Source organism: Camellia sinensis, chromosome 1 (assembly GCF_055761805.1).
Source record: "Camellia sinensis isolate YWXY chromosome 1, ASM5576180v1, whole genome shotgun sequence".
NCBI lineage: Eukaryota > Viridiplantae > Streptophyta > Magnoliopsida > Ericales > Theaceae > Camellia > Camellia sinensis.
The window spans coordinates 216,432,044-216,448,205 of NC_138961.1; the positions used below are offsets into that span (position 1 = coordinate 216,432,044).

The 16,162-nt window shown below is 32.4% G+C and overlaps 1 long non-coding RNA gene across 5 annotated transcripts; it reads right to left on the reverse strand.

Moving 5' to 3' along the window:
• Positions 1–700: 700 nt before the first annotated feature.
• On the reverse strand, positions 701–7,858 carry LOC114279085 (uncharacterized). 5 transcript variants are annotated; one of them, XR_014344570.1, is made up of 10 exons: positions 7,733–7,858; positions 6,618–6,686; positions 6,166–6,411; positions 5,795–5,886; positions 4,610–5,613; positions 4,340–4,527; positions 4,143–4,243; positions 3,860–4,005; positions 2,505–3,080; positions 701–928 (listed from the first exon to the last, which is right to left on the reverse strand). It is a non-coding gene; the product is annotated as an uncharacterized LOC114279085 (long non-coding RNA). The 5 variants fall into 5 exon arrangements; XR_014344572.1 differs by having other exon boundaries at positions 3,914–4,005; positions 4,610–5,696; XR_014344567.1 differs by having other exon boundaries at positions 4,610–5,696.
• Positions 7,859–16,162: the final 8,304 nt, after the last annotated feature.

The following is a 16,162-nucleotide window of genomic DNA, read 5'->3' on the forward strand; positions in this document are numbered from 1 at the left end:
TCATAAATATAAGAAATAGAGACGAAATAATTTTGTCACGTTTAATATAAACGAAGACAAAAAAAATTTGTCAAAGAAGCTACCAATAGAGACAAAAATAAATTCATCATTAAAAATGATAAATTTGTGACGAATTTTTTTTGTCTCCAATACACTCTGTTGGGAACATACTTATAAGTAATTAGCGACAAAATATTTTGTCATTAAAGGAGAAATTAGAGACAAAAGTATTTTGTCATAAATATAAGAAATGGAGACAAAATAATTTTGTCACGTTTAATATAAACGAAGACGAAAATTTTTTGTCAAAGAAGCTACCAATAGAGATAAAAATAAATTCATCATTAAAAATGATGAAATAATGTCAAAAAAAATTTGTCACACATTGAGGGTAATAGTGACAAAATGTGACAATATTTTTTGTCATGACAAATTCATTTAGCGACGAAATAAAGAATTCATGACAAAATTAATTATCCACATAAGCCAAATAAGAGACAAAAAAAATTTTGTCAGTAATTCCATAATATTTTTTTCCACATTATATACCTATTTTATCAAAATCTAAATTTTAGTTCAACAAATATAACCCGGTTCATGGTTTTTTTTATTTTATTAATAACCCTGTTCATGTTGAAACTTGTTAAGTATAACAATTCCATCACAACTTAACCAAACCTGTTATCAACACATTTACGAATTAACAAAATGAAAATATCCATTCATCATTACAAATAATTTCATCCCAATACAATAAAATAGTGAAATATCGACAAAATATCCAAAAGTTGTAATTGTTCAATTCCACCAAACATCCAACAATAACTAGTGCAACTCTACAAAGTATGCATATCCTTATCAAACAAAAAATGAACATTCAAACAAATTACATCATTGTTGCACGCCAAAAATGTCACCCTAATCCAATCTGCAAAAAAATATATTAAAAGCTTTAGTAATTGATCAATTATACAAAAGATTAAAAACATTAGTAACTTATCAATTTACAATTAGATCAATTATACAATTTATCCCTCTAACAGACTTTTGTCGAGATTATGAGAACAAAAAATTAATTTTAAGGCTAATTCACAAATGGTGCATCCCATTAATGTGCCGTAAGTTCATACAACTTATATTGGTCCCTCCTAATGTGTTTCTATTGGTTCCTGTACAAATCTGTGATTGTGTAATAATTTAGCATTTCGACGACTTTTTTTGAAGCTTTAAGTATAGAGAAAAAAATATTTTTTGAACTATTTTCGCCTCCGAAACGCCTATTTTCGAGTAAGTATAGAACGTATTTGGCTCTAACTCTCTACCTACAGGTCCGAATTACATTCCGTCAGTTGTCACAAGTCCTATTTGTCATTGAGAAGCTGTCCGTGAGAGTCATACGGTAGTTCGGGGGCTGTTTTGAATTTTCGCTCCCAAAAACGCCCTTTTTCTTATTATTAATAATACCCACATGCATTAGATAACCCAAGTTTTTCTTAAGCCCGAGATTATTAATAGTTCCTTTATTTTAATATAAGAACTCAAGTATAATGCCTTCTTTGTTTTCTTTTATTTTCTTGTTCTTTTTAATATTTTTCTTAAATTGTCCAAACACATCCTGAGGTAGCTCAAGAATAGGTTACTATGCCAATAAAGCTGATGTTTGTTAGTCAGTGTGAATTCATTAATAAAATTATTAACTTATTGACAAGCATTGAGGACAAAAGAAAAGAAAACAAAGGGTTAACTATGCTAATGTCTGATTCTAATGTAATAGGTTCTTGGAGAGCCTATTGGAGATAAGGATTTGGATTAAACAGGATGCTCACATTCAATGAACTAATGTCACTATCATAATATGCCTCCACATCTACTTCCAATCACACTCTAGCCAAGTATAGAAGTTAAAAATATCTTGGCCATCATCAAGACAAAAATAAACAATGATAGACAACATATTTTACATATTCACTGGACATGCTACCTATCATTATTCAAAAATACAGGCAAGAAACAACTAGGCAGAGGCAATCATTGACCACAAACACAAAAGAAGTAGCAAAGATAGTAACTTCTGTAACAGAATCGTGGGTGAATAAATATAGATGGAAAAAAAATGCTTTATTTCTTAAAACAGAAATCGATCAAAATAATCTCAGATAAAGTATTGAAATTAATGTGTCATTATACCTAAGAGACATACAATGCAAATTTAATTATACAAATAGATGACTACACACAAATTCTACATCATTTGTACATTGCAGAAACTTATCAAGGAACTAACTATACCTATAGCTGAATTTGATAACAAAGTCCATATGTTGTAACACAACAGAACAACTTAAACAAGAAATGTGATCATATGATTGAGTAGTACATAGGTTTCAAGTTTAAAAGTTTGAAAAACATGCCAATTGATCAGTATCAATATTGCAAACTTAAAGGAATTGACCTGTTAAGTGAGGCAAACATGGCATGGCACGGGATTAAATATTACAACTTACCCAACCAAGTCAGAAGCAAGAACAGCATGCAGAAGCTCTGATCGAGATGGCAGTGTCTTGTGGATTTCTGAAGAAGGAAAAGGTGTGGAGAAACCAACCAACTTTCATATCATTGTTGTGCTCCTTCAAGCATTTTGGAAGGAACATGAGGTGGTAGTCATGGCACCAAACAACATCACCCTCCTGGTAATGCTGGTTTACCACGGCAGCAAACATTACACTTTCTTTCACATATGCAGCGAACTGAGACTGAAAACTTCTGGGTAGTGGCGAGATGATCTTCTTGCGAAAGTCCAAGATAATGAAAAAGAGGCCATAATATGTTGTTGAAATAGCCATTATAACATTGGTGAACAAATAAATAAAAACAGGAATTTAATGATGCTCACAAGAATTCTTCATGATTCAAAATAAAATATCAACTATCAATGTCCCAAGACTAAACAAGGGTGCAAAGATTGTAGCTGAAACTCTGAACCTTTTCAGCCAAAGCTTTAGTAAGTGCCCTCTGTCCAGCCTCATCTGGCACATTAACACCAGCCCACCCAATCCATCTTGCCTCAAACTCCTTCACGCCTTCAAAAATAATTAACACGCATTATTAGGTTTCTTTATGTGGGTAGAAATCCAATCCTTACTCTCTTTTTTATTCATTAAATTTGAGTGAAAAATTGGTTAAAACAATACAACAAAAACAGATAAAGATCACACTTTTTTTGTGTGATTTATGTTATTTAATCACTTTTTAAGTTTTGTCAAAGTGTGATCTTTGGGAGTGTGATTAAAATGGTCATTTTTAATCACATCTTTTAAGTGTGATTAATAACATTTAGATCACATCTTTTAATTGTGATTAAAAACTAATAAAACCTGTGATAATAAACATTTAGATCACACATTTTAAGTATGATTAAAAACTAATAAAACATGTGATAATAAACATTTAGATCACACCTTTTAAGTGTGATTAATAACATTTAGATCACATCTTTTAAGTGTGATTAATAACTAATGAAACCTGTGATAATAAACATTTAGATCACATCTTTTAAGTGTGATTAATATCTAATAAAGCCTGTGATTAATAATGAGATAAGATCACACGTTATATGTATTTTTCATCACAGTTAATGCGTGTGATAAAAAAAGGATTCAACATATTTGAAGAATAATCAATATTATTTTTGTACGCACATTTCAAGAATGTAATACACACTATATACTATACTTTGAATAACAACCACATATTGAATGGAATAACATCATATATTTCATAAATGAAAGTTAATATGTTCAAAAGTATATACAAAGGAATTAAATAAAAGTTTCACTACTATAAAAAGTTAAATATGTACGGTGGTGATTGTGCCTTTTCACATCAAGAAGTTGCAAACCGATCAGTCTCCTACCTTGGAGCTTATTGGCTTGCTGCAAGTTAGCTTGTTACTCTAGTTTCCTTCTCCACAATATGTCCTGGGTAGTATCTCCAAACATCCTTGCTCTTGAATTTGAAAAACAAACCCCAAACATCAGTGACATAATATGATTGGGTTTGCAACAATCAGGGATGAAACCAAGGACATTCGTAGCTTTAATGTATGTGTGAATGGAGCGAAAACAATGCACATTTTTGCTTACCATGCTGGAGAGCATAAGGGTCTCTTGAATCTAAGCCAGTAGGGCTACCACATGCTGAGAACTCTCATCTCTCCATTTGTTGCTGCTGATGCTGCAGCTTCCTGTAATTTCCCATTGACATTAACAAAGAAAACATGAGAATGCTTATATCTACAAAAACAGAATTCATAACACAGACAGAAGAGAAGAGAGAGTGCCTGTATTTGTCAGGGACCTTGCCCTTCTCCTTGTATGGTTTCATAAGCACCCGAGCATCACACATACAAAATGAGGGTTCCCTTTAGCAAGAATGAGCTTAACAGTTTCTGGGTAGACAAAGGTAACAAACCCAAACATTCTCTTTTGTTGATATAGAATCCTCACATCTTGAATTGGTCCATAAATACTTGAAAAACCAATTAAGAAATAGTTTAGAAACTAAAAGGGCATTCAATTGAGTACAAATAGCCAAATCTAAACATATATACCTGGAATAATTGGAAACATCCTCTTCTCTAAATGTGCTATCAGCTGGAAAAGTCAAGTAGATCTGTCTTGAACCAGGGTTCACCATTTCCAGCCCACTGTTCATCGGAAACTCGTTCCTATCAAGCCAGGATAGACTGAATTTGTACATATCCTCACCCATCATCAACGTCGTGGCAGCCCGACCCTTCAACATGTAGAGCAAACCAAGTGTAAGTACAAGTGATCACTTCACAAGAGAGTAACATATGAGTTAAATTATGAAAGAATATATGATGTATATATGTACCTTTGGGTATCACTTTGCTGTTGTTGGAGGAGGAGATTCATGCATTTGTTTGTGGCTACAGCAGAGTAAAGGAGGGTAGTAGAAGCCATAAGCTGAGAAGCAGCAACTAACCTCTGTTGCTGTGCTGATTTAGATCTGACAATCGCCCAAAGTTTGCTTCTTTACTTTATGTAATCAACATAAGTTATGGAAAACAGATATTTGGAATAAGCCATGTAAATAACAGTGAATTAAGTAAGAGATTGAAAGCTGAAATGAAAATAAAAGGATTTAAATAACGAACGAATGAGGAGAACTTCTTAATACCTTTAAGAGTAACAATAGTAGTGAGATTGAAGAAAATGAGCCACAAAAAACCAATGCAAAACTAAACTAAATCATCCAATTATGGCTAATTTATCATCAAAGAAGTCCACAACAGCTTTAGGAGATGTAAAGGGACTATCAGGGAGGTTGTGTTCCAAGCTATTATGGGTTGCATTTCTGTTGATCCAAAAAGTAATATACCTTTCTGGTAAATCACTTTCTTCATGCAAATGGGGACTTTCTTTGCCACTTCCATTGCCAATGTCATTACCATTGTCGTTACTTGCTATTGATGTTTCTTTTTCTCTTTCCCTTTCTCTTTCTCTTTATGAGATACATTTGCAGTCTGTTGCAATTGTTGATCACCCGCAGCAGTTGCTGCAACTGCCATTGTGGGGTTGGATCCATTCTCTATAGGAAAACAATAGATTGGCATCAACATTTTCATTTCTCAACTCAACATTGATTCTACTAAGCATAATAACCACTGTGACCTAAACAAACAATAATTTAAGGTTAACACATTTCTCAGATTAAAATCAAAATGAGAAATACACCTTCTATGACTTCAGGACTAACAGGCAAAATTTACCTCCAAGACTGCAATACAAGAACCATTGTAAACAAATAGTTGAAGAATTGATAAACCCTCTCTCTCCGTGCTTCATTACCTTCTTCTCTGCCCTGCCATGCCCATGTATTCTTTGGGGTTTTGATAAAGAGACAAACCAATGAGTGAAAAAAAGGTCCATACAATTATTCACTAAATATGATTCAATAAATTGAAACAGAAAACAAAAGGTCAAGAGACAACTCATGAAACTCTGCAATCCATTGATTTAGTCAAAAAGCATATTTGTGCTTATATATGAGAGAGCGAGAGAGAGAGAGAGAGAGAGAGAGAGAGAGAGACATCAAGTGTTACAGTAAACTACTTTCATAACCAAATGAACAATATCTCACCTTGTTCCACACCATCAACTTTGGAATTGATGCCACATCCAGTTCACTTAGAACCTTGTCCACAGCATCAATCTGTTGCTCTGCCAGTGGATGGCTGAACTTGATAACAATACGTTATGAGAAAATAGTGTTTGTCAAGCAGAGATAAATCCTCTTCACTAATTCACCGAGTTATAACTAATATCCACCACATGCACCAGAAGGGATGACTCAGAAATTTCCTCCAAGGTTGCCCTAAGTAGTAACCTGCAGCAAAAAGCACTGATTAGGGGAGAACAAAGAAAAATAACATGATTTCTTGAGCTTCAAGTAAGTTTACATTTACTGGAACCTCTTTTTCAATCGTCAGTTGGAAACAAAAAAGAAAGGAAAGATACGAGGAGTTCGTGTGATATAAATTATTAGTAGCAATGATTGTCACATATGCAACTTGAAGATGTAACAGAGCTTACAAGTGTAGTTGGTAATTTCTGAATAAATCCAACAGTATCTGTAAGAAGAAACTCCTTCCCATTCTTCATCTGGATAGAGCCAACAGAACAACATATATGTGAGTTACACCAATAAAAAGAAAGCTTTAAATCATAAGATATAGAGGTTACACTGTTGTCTAACAGAGCTAAAGATGGTGTTGCACGTAAATGAAATGGCTTTCAAAAAATGGAACCATTTTCCACATGACATTGATTACTATATTGAGTAACTACTCTTATTCTTATATAATCATCAAGGGGCAAGAAAAATAAAAATGTGTATATATACTTGTCATACAATCAAGTCTTTTCAAGTACACCTTACTAACCTGTACCCTTCTAGGGTAGCCACTAGATGGAGCCAATCCAAATATCTAATAGTTGTTCAAGCATGGGTCATGAGTAAAAGTGTGTTCAAGCTTTGGTCGAGCTCCTAAAAATGTGTGAGCTTGACCTAACTGCCTAGCCACTACTCACCAAGCTCACAAGCCATGTAGACTCATTTTTTATATGTGTATACTTTTCTAAAACCTATAATCTCAAATGAAAAGTGTCACTCCATTGTTACTTTTAACTTCAATTTTGAATTTGTCGCTTCCACACAAAAAAATGAGTCTACATAGCTCTGTTGAATGAGATTGTTGGAAGAACAGCAAAAGCTGTCATTAGAAACAGCATAGCTCTGTTTTTTGGGATTTCTGAAGTCAAAAGAATAAATAAATAAACGAAAAATGAAGATAATAAAATAAAAGCAAGTCAATTTTCTAAAAATGTGCTTTGAAAATAGGTAAGGGCAAAGCACATTAGGGCCAAGAAAATAGACAAGGCAGAGCCTGACTGGCATTTAACAGAACTTCAAAATACATCCCAAAATTGAAATGGAAAAGGCTGTATTTCATCTGACTATTGCCTCCAGATACATAACTATATGAGTCGAAATCAGTCAAAAACTTCAATCGGTAAAGAAAGCAAGCACAATGTCGAAGAAATCTACAAAAAATTGAACGAAGATTATGATATATATATATACATAACTATGTCTACATGTATCGAAATCAGTCAAAAACTTCAATCGGAAAAGGACAGAGAATAACCTGAATGTCGATGGGAGGCGAGGCAATGGTGAGCTGCGGTGGCGATGTTCGACGGTGGCAGATTGACAGACAGTGTGGTCATGTGCGATGCTGTGTGTGTGAGAGAGAGAGAGAGAGAGAGAGAGAGAGAGAGAGAGAGAGAGAACCGTGGGCAAAAATTTAGGCGCCAATATAAAATATTTCCCACTAAAATTTTGAACACATTTTAGTCACTAAAGATAGGTTACCAAGATTAAAAAAAAAAATTAGGTTGGTAGCGTTTGGTAACGTTTACGTTTTTTGTTTATATTTACAAAAATTTTATAAATTAATTTTTATTTATTTTTAGAAAAACATAAATTACAAATGCTTTGGTAACGTTTACGTTTTCAGTTTATATTTACAAAAATTTTATAAACTGATTTTTGTTTATTTTTTGTTTATTTTTAGAAAAACATAAACTACAAACGCATTTGGTAATTGATAAAATGTTTTAAAAAATTTTAAAATATAAAAAAGAGTGAGAAATGGCAAGTGGCGGCGGAAGACGGTGGTGGAAAGTGGTGACGGTGGGTGGTGGGTAGCTGGTGGTGGTGGGTGGTGGCGGGTGGTGGGTGTAGCGAGTGGGTGGTGGTGGTAGTGGTGGTGGCGGGTGATGGGTGGTGGTCGCAGGTCGGTGGCGGATGTGCGGGTGGTGGTAGGTGGTGGCAGGTCGGTGGTGGGTGGTGTTGGTGGATGACGGTGGCAGGTGGTAGCGAGTGGGTGGTGGCGGGTGGTGGCGGGTGGTAGTGGTGATGGTGGGTGGGTGGATGACGGTGGCGGGTGGTAGGTGGTAGCAAGTGGGTGGTGGGGGTGGTGGTGGTGGGTGGTGGTGACAGGTAGGTGGTGGGTGATGGTGGTGGTGGTGGCGGCGGGTGATGGATGGTGAGTGGCAGGTGGTGGATGGTAGTGGCAGGTGGGTGGTGCGTGGTGGTGGCAAGTACGTAGCGGGTGGTGGTGGCGGGCAGTGGATAGTAGTAGCGGGTGGTGGGTAGTGGATGGTGGATGGTAGGTGGGCGGTGGGTGGTGGTGGTGGTGGTGGTGGTGGCGGCGAGGGGTGGGTGGTGGTGGCGAGTGGGTGGTGGCGGGTGGGTGGTGAGTGGCGATGGCAGGTGGTGGTGGGTGGTGGCGAAAGACGGTGGTAGAAAATAGTGGTGGGTGGTGGCTAGTGTTGGGTGGTAAAAAAAAAAAAAAAACTCAAAACTCAAAACGGAAACACATTTTTTGTGTTTTCATTTTTGGCCAAATTTATAAACTGAGATCACTGATTTGTAAATCAAAAATTTTACCAAACAAGTTTTTATTTGAGTTTTTAACATTTTTGTAAATATAAAAAGAAAACTGAAAACGTAAGTGTTACCAAACGGCACCTTTTAGTTTGAACAAAATGTATAAAAAATTTTAAAAACATAAACTAAAAAATATGTTTGTTCAAGCCTAAAATATTTGTATATATTTTTATTATTTATGACAATGGGATCACACACATTATAATTGAAAAAAATTAATTAAAAAAAGTATATTTGAAAAAAAATTAATTGGAAAAAAATAATTGAAAAAAAAATTAATTGAAAATAAATTATTTGAAAAAAAAAATTGAACACTGAAAGCGTAAACTCATTTTTTGAGTTTACGTTTTTTCCTCAAATTTATAAACTGAGACAACCATTTATAAACCAAAAAAATTATCAAACAAGTTTTTATGACAGTTTTTTATAACATTAATAACATTTTACTTATATAATATATATATATATATATATTTAATAAAAATTTATATTCGTTTTAGATATTTTTTTAATATACAAATTATTTTTCAAAATTTTTTTATAAAAATAATTTAACAATCCCATCAATAACCATAATGTATGGGCCAAGTTGAAAAGAGTGTAGGAGTAGGTATGAGAGAAGTGAAAACGGTTTGTGGGTTGGGAGAAGTCAATAAATGTTGAGGTTTTTTTTTTAAATCAAAAATTTAGAAAATTAAGATTTGAATATTGGAACTCCCACAAGGCATGTGAGTTAAAAACCCTTTTTTCCTTATATAATATACTAGCATATCACCCGTGCTACGCACGGGTTGTGTTTCACCACTGTCTTTTTTTTTTTCTTTTTTTATACTATATTAAAATTTAATATTTTGATACTAATTATATGTGTTGAACTTTTCAAAGAATTCATATGTGATGGACTTTTCAAAGAATTTTTTTCATGCTTGTTCTTAATGCATTAAAATGTTATTATGAGGGATAATAATCATGTGTTGAATTTTTCAAGGAATATATGTACTTCACAATTATTTCTATATATATGAATTGTGATTTTTAAATGTCTTTTTTTTAAAATGTCTTCTTTTTTTATATTATATTAAAGTGTAATATTTTGATAATAATCATATGTGTTGGACTTTCAAGAAATTCATATGTATTGGACTTTTCAAGGAATTTTTTTTTATGATGTTTCTTAATGTATTAAAGGGTTATTATGAGGGATAATAATTGTATGTGTTTGGACTTTTCAAGGAATTCATATGTGTTGGACTTTTCAAAGAATTTTTTTTATACTTGGGGGTTGAGAGAAGTTAATAAATGCTAAAGTTTTTTTTTAAATAAAAAATCAGGAAATTTAGATTGGGATATTAGAGCTCCCATAAGACTTGGGGGTTAGAAACCCCATTTTTCTTAATATATATATAGATAGATATATCTTTTTATTTTTATTTTTATTTTTGTGTGGTTTCTATTGGGGTATTTTTTTTTTTCAATTTATTTAAGATGGAGTTGTGGGTATCTTTTTTTTAAATTTAATTTATCTGTGGTTTCCATTTTTTTAAATTATTATTATTTAGGTAAGTTATGATGTGAGTTAGATATGTGATAGACATGTGAGTTTTATTGATTTAAAGTTTATTTAGATAAACTTTAAAGTTTTTTTTTTAGTTTTATAGTTTTTTTTTTGTTATGCTATAATATAATATATAAAATATAGGTAGATATCTACAACTTTAATAAAAAATATTATTTGATTTTTTTGGGAAGAGAAAATGAATGCAAGTTTTAATATTTTTTTTGAAAATTTGTGAGAGAGATTAGGAGGGAAAGATTATGAAATATTTTTGTTATTAAATAAATAAATCAGTCAATAGTTTTTTTTAATCTATTTTGTAAATTAAAAATCAATAATTTTGGAAAATTGATTAATTTTTCTCATTAAGTGATTCAAAAAAAACATAATTATATTATTAAATCATAATTCAAATTTAGATATTATATCTTTTTGAGAACTATAGCTAAATTCTTTTTTTTTTTTTTTAATTTTTGTGTGTAACCATAGTGTATGGGAGAAATTGAAAAGGGTGTTGCAATATTTATGAGAGAAGTCAAAAGAGATTGTGAGTTGGGAGAAGTCAATAAATGCTGAGGTTGGGTTGGGAGAAGTCAATAAATGCTGAGGTTTTTTTTTTTAAATCAAAAAATTAGAAAATTAGGATTAGGAAAACGGAGCTCCCACAGGCCTTGGGGTTAAAAACCCCCTTTTGCTTAATATATAGTATAGATAGATAGATAGATAGATAAATAGATAGATTTAATAAGAATTTATGTTTGTGTTAGATATTTTTTTAATATACAAATTATTTTTTGAAAGATTTTTTTATAAAAAAAATTTAACAATCTCATCACTAGCCATAGTGTATGGGAGAAGTTGAAAAGGGTGTAGGAGAAGATATGGCAGAAGTCAAAAAGTGGGTTGAGAGAAATCAATAAATGCTGAGTTTTTTTTTTTAAAATCAAAAATTTAGAAAATTAAGATTGGGATATTGGAGCTCCCACAAGGCTTGTAAGTTAAAAACCTCATTTTCCTTATATAATATATAGATAGATAGATAGATAGATAGATATAGATATGGCACATACCATTTATATGACACAAGGACCAAAGCACCGGGACAATTGCTGCAATTTTCCATCATCTAAATTAAAGGGATTTAAAATAAAAAAAAAAAGAAAAAAAATTATAATATTAAAAAATGTTCACTAAAAAAATATAGATTAAAAATTACAAATTAATTATTGAAAACTCCATACTAAACAAGGTAATATTTTCTATTAATTTTGAAAATTAAAAAATTATTATTAATTTTTCCTCTGTTTTTTTTCTCACAAAAAAATAACTACATTATTTTATTTTATTTTTTTGTGGAGAGGGGTTTTGACCTGTGATTTTTCTAAAATGGGTGTTCTAGATGGAAAGGGTAGAGTTGGTTCAGACAATAAGAAAAAGTGCTTACGCAAGAGGCACCTTTACTATGAAAAAGAATAGTCGGTTTTGCATAAGGTGCCTTCTTAGATAATAGTTTCAATATTGGCATGCATGAAGGGCTTAAGTGTGAGACATATGAGAGGGGCTTTAGTGTGAAAATAGAAGAAATGGTTTACAGAGTGTTTTCTTGCTTCACGACTTCAATACTTGTGAGAGAGGAGTAGACTCAAGTGTGAGAGAGAAATGAGGGTTTGTAGGAAGTGTCTTCTTGGGTCACGACTTGAGTATTCGTGCACATGAAAATAAGTGATAAGGGTCAGAGTGTGTCTCTTGGGGTCCCGGTTTCAGTGCTCCGAAACACAAAATCATAGCATATTAATAAAGAGAAATAATTAGTGATAAAATATTTTTGTCTCCTTAAATACAAGAATAGAGAATTTATTATTGGTGACGAAATATTTTTGTCTTCCACAACATAACCTTATGGGACGAAAAATATATTCGTCGCGCAATCAATCAGAATTTATTAGTGACGAAATATTTTCATCTCCCACAACTTATTCTTCCAAGACAAAAATATATTTGCCGTCCATTTAATAGAAAGATGAAACGGCATTGTTTGCATTATGAAGTGTTTATTGGTGACGAAATATTTTCGTCTTCCATAACTTATCATTCCTAGACAAAAATATATTTGTCGCCTAATAAATGGAAATATGCAATGATATCGTTTAATAGGTAGGGAATTTATTGGTGACGAATTACGTTCGTCGCAAAATATATATATATATATATATTGTGACAAAAATGTTCGTCTCCAATGAGCTAAAATAATTTGCGCCAATGCAAATGAAATTGGTGCCTGAATTTTGCAGACGGAATTTTTTTTCGTCCCCTTTACGCCTGAGAAAAATTAAAACAAACGACAAAATTAATATTTTGTCATCTTTGGGTTAAATTTTAAGACAAAAAAAAATTTCGTCACCAAATTTTGTTACAATAGCCTAGATTTCTTGTATTTTGTTTCCTTATTTAATTATTATTATTATTTTTTTCTTTTTGTGGAGAGGGGTTTACTGTGAGAAAGAATAGTAGCTTTGTACAAAATGTCTTCTTGGATAATAATGTTTGCATGCACAAACGACTTAAATGTGAGAGAGAATAGAGGAGCTTCAGTGCGAAATAAAAGAGATGGTTTATAGAGATTGTTTTCTCGAGTCACACCTTCAATACTTGTGAGAGAGGAGGCTTAAGTGCGAGAGAGAAATGAGGGTTTGTAGAGGGTGTCTTTTCGGGTCACGACTTTAGTATTTGTGTGTGTGTGAAAGTAAGTGATTAAGGTAAGAGTGTCTCTTAGTTTCTGACGACATTTTAATAAAGAGAAATAATTAGTGATAAAATATTTTCGTCTCAAACTCATATGTTCGTTGCCTAATCAACAAAAATACAAAAACAACGTTGTGTGGGGATGGAGAATTTATTGGTGATGAAATATTTTCGTCTCCTTTAACTTAACCTTATGAGACGAAAATATATTCATCGCGCAATTAATCAAAATGCAATACGACACATGGAGAATTTATTAGTGACGAAATATTTTCGTCTCCCAAAACATATCCTTCTGAGACAAAAATATATTTGTCACCTAATTAACAGAAGGATAAAACGAGCATGAAGAGTTTATTGGTGACGAAATATTTTCGTCTCCCATAACTTATCCTTCCCAGAAAAAAAATATATTTGTCACCAAATAAATAAGAAAATGAAACGACATCATCTAATAAGTTTGGAATTTATTGGTGACGAATTCCTTTTGTCGCAAAAAACTTTAAATTTTGTGACAAAAATATTCGTCTCCAATGAGCTAAAATAATTGGCGCCAATAAGAAAAAAAAATTGGCGCCTCTTTTTTTTCTGACGAATTTATTTTTTCGTCTCCTATAATTTTGAGAAGAATTAAAAGAAATGAGAAAAGTAATATTTGGTCATGTTTAGGTTACATTCTAAAATGAAAATAGATTTTATCACCAAATTTTAAAAATTAATTATTTAAAACTCCATACTAAACAAGGTAATGTTTTCTATTAATTTTGAAAATTACAAATTTTATATTATTTGTTTCTTTGTATTTTTTCTCACAAAAAAAAAATATCTACATTAATTATCTTTTTTTTTTTTTTTTGTGGAGAGAGGTTTTGACCTTCGATTTTTCTGAAATTGGTGTTTTAGACAGAAAGGATAGAGTTGGTTCAGACAATGAAAAAAACTGCTTGCGTGCAAGAGGGGCCTTCACTGTGAGAAAGAATAGTGGGTTTGCATAGGGTGTCTTCTTGGATAATAGCTTCAATGCTGGCATGTACAAAGGGCTTAAGTGTGAGATAGAAGAGAGGGGCTTTAGCGCGAAATAGAAGAAATGGTTTACAGAGTGTCTTCTTGAGTCACGACTTCAATACTTGTGAGAGAGAAGTAGACTCAAGTGCGAGAGAGAAATGAGGGTTTGTAGAAAGGGTCTTCTTGGGTCACGACTTCAAGGTCTGTGTACATGAAAATGAGTGATAAGCGTCAGAGTGTATCTCTTGGGGTCACAGTTTCAATGCTTTAAAACACAAAAGAGAAATGATTAGTAATAAAATATTTTTGTATCCTTAAATACTAGAACAAAGAATTTATTATTGGTGATGAAATATTTTTGTCTTCCACAACTTAACCTTATGAGACGAAAAATATATTCGTCACGCAATCAATTAGAATTTATTAACGACGAAATATTTTCGTCACCCACAGCTTATTCTTTTGAGACAAATATATTTGTCGCCTATTTAATAGAAAGATGAAATGACGTTGTCTGCGTGATGGAATGTTTAATGGTGATGAAATATTTTCGTCTTCCATAACTTATCCTTTCCAGACAAAAATATATTTGTCGCCTAATAAATGGAAATATGCAACGACATCGTTTAATAAGTATGGAATTTATTGGCGACAAATTACGTTCGTCACAAAAAATATATATATTTTGTGTCAAAAATGTTCGTCTCCAATGAGCTAAAATAATTCGCGCCAATGCAAATGAAATTGGTTCAGACAATGAGAAAAAGTGCTTGCGTGCAAGAGGGGCCTTCACTGTGAGAAAGAATAGTGAGTTTGCATAAGTGCCTTCTTGGATAATAGCTTCAATGTTGGCATGCATGAAGGGCTTAAGTGTGAGACAGAAGAGATAGGCTTTAGCACAAAATAGAAGAAATAATTTACAGACGGTCTTCTTGAGTCACGACTTCAATGCTTGTGAGAGAGGAGTAGACTCAAGTGTAAGAGAGAAATGAGGGTTTGTAGAAAGTGTTTTCTTGGGTCACGACTTCAAGGTCCTTGTACATGAAAATGAGTGATAAGCATCAGAGTGTATCTCTTGGGGTCACAGTTCCAATGCTTTGAAACACAAAACCACGGCATTTTAATAAAGAAAAATGATTAGTGGTAAAATATTTTTGTATCCTTCAATACCAGAACAAAGAATTTACTATTGGTGATGAAATATTTTTGTCTTCCACAACTTAACCTTATGAGACGAAAAATATATTCGTCACGCAATCAATTAGAATTTATTAGTGACGAAATATTTTCGTCTCCCACAACTTATTCTTCTGAAACAAAAATATATTTGTCACTTATTTAATAGAAAGATGAAATGACATTGTCTGCATGATGGAGTGTTTATTGGTGACGAAATATTTTCGTCTTCCATAACTTATCCTTCGCAGACAAAAATATATTTGTCGCCTAATAAATGGAAATATGCAACGACATCATTTAATAGGTATGGAATTTATTGGCGACGAATTACGATCGTCACAAAAAAAATTATATTTTGTGACAAAAATGTTTATCTCCAATGAACTAAAATAATTCGCGCCAATGCAAATGAAATTGGCGCCTCATTTTTGCACACGAAATTTTGTTTTCGTCTCCTATACTTTTGAGAAAAATTAAAACAAACGACAAAATTAATATTTTGTCATCTTTGAGTTAAATTTTAAGACAAAAAAAATTTCGTCACCAAATTTTGTCACAATAGCCTACATTTCTTGTATTTTTTTATTGATTTTAAGCATTTGGTGACGAAATTTGGTTTTCCTCTCTAAAAATAATACATTT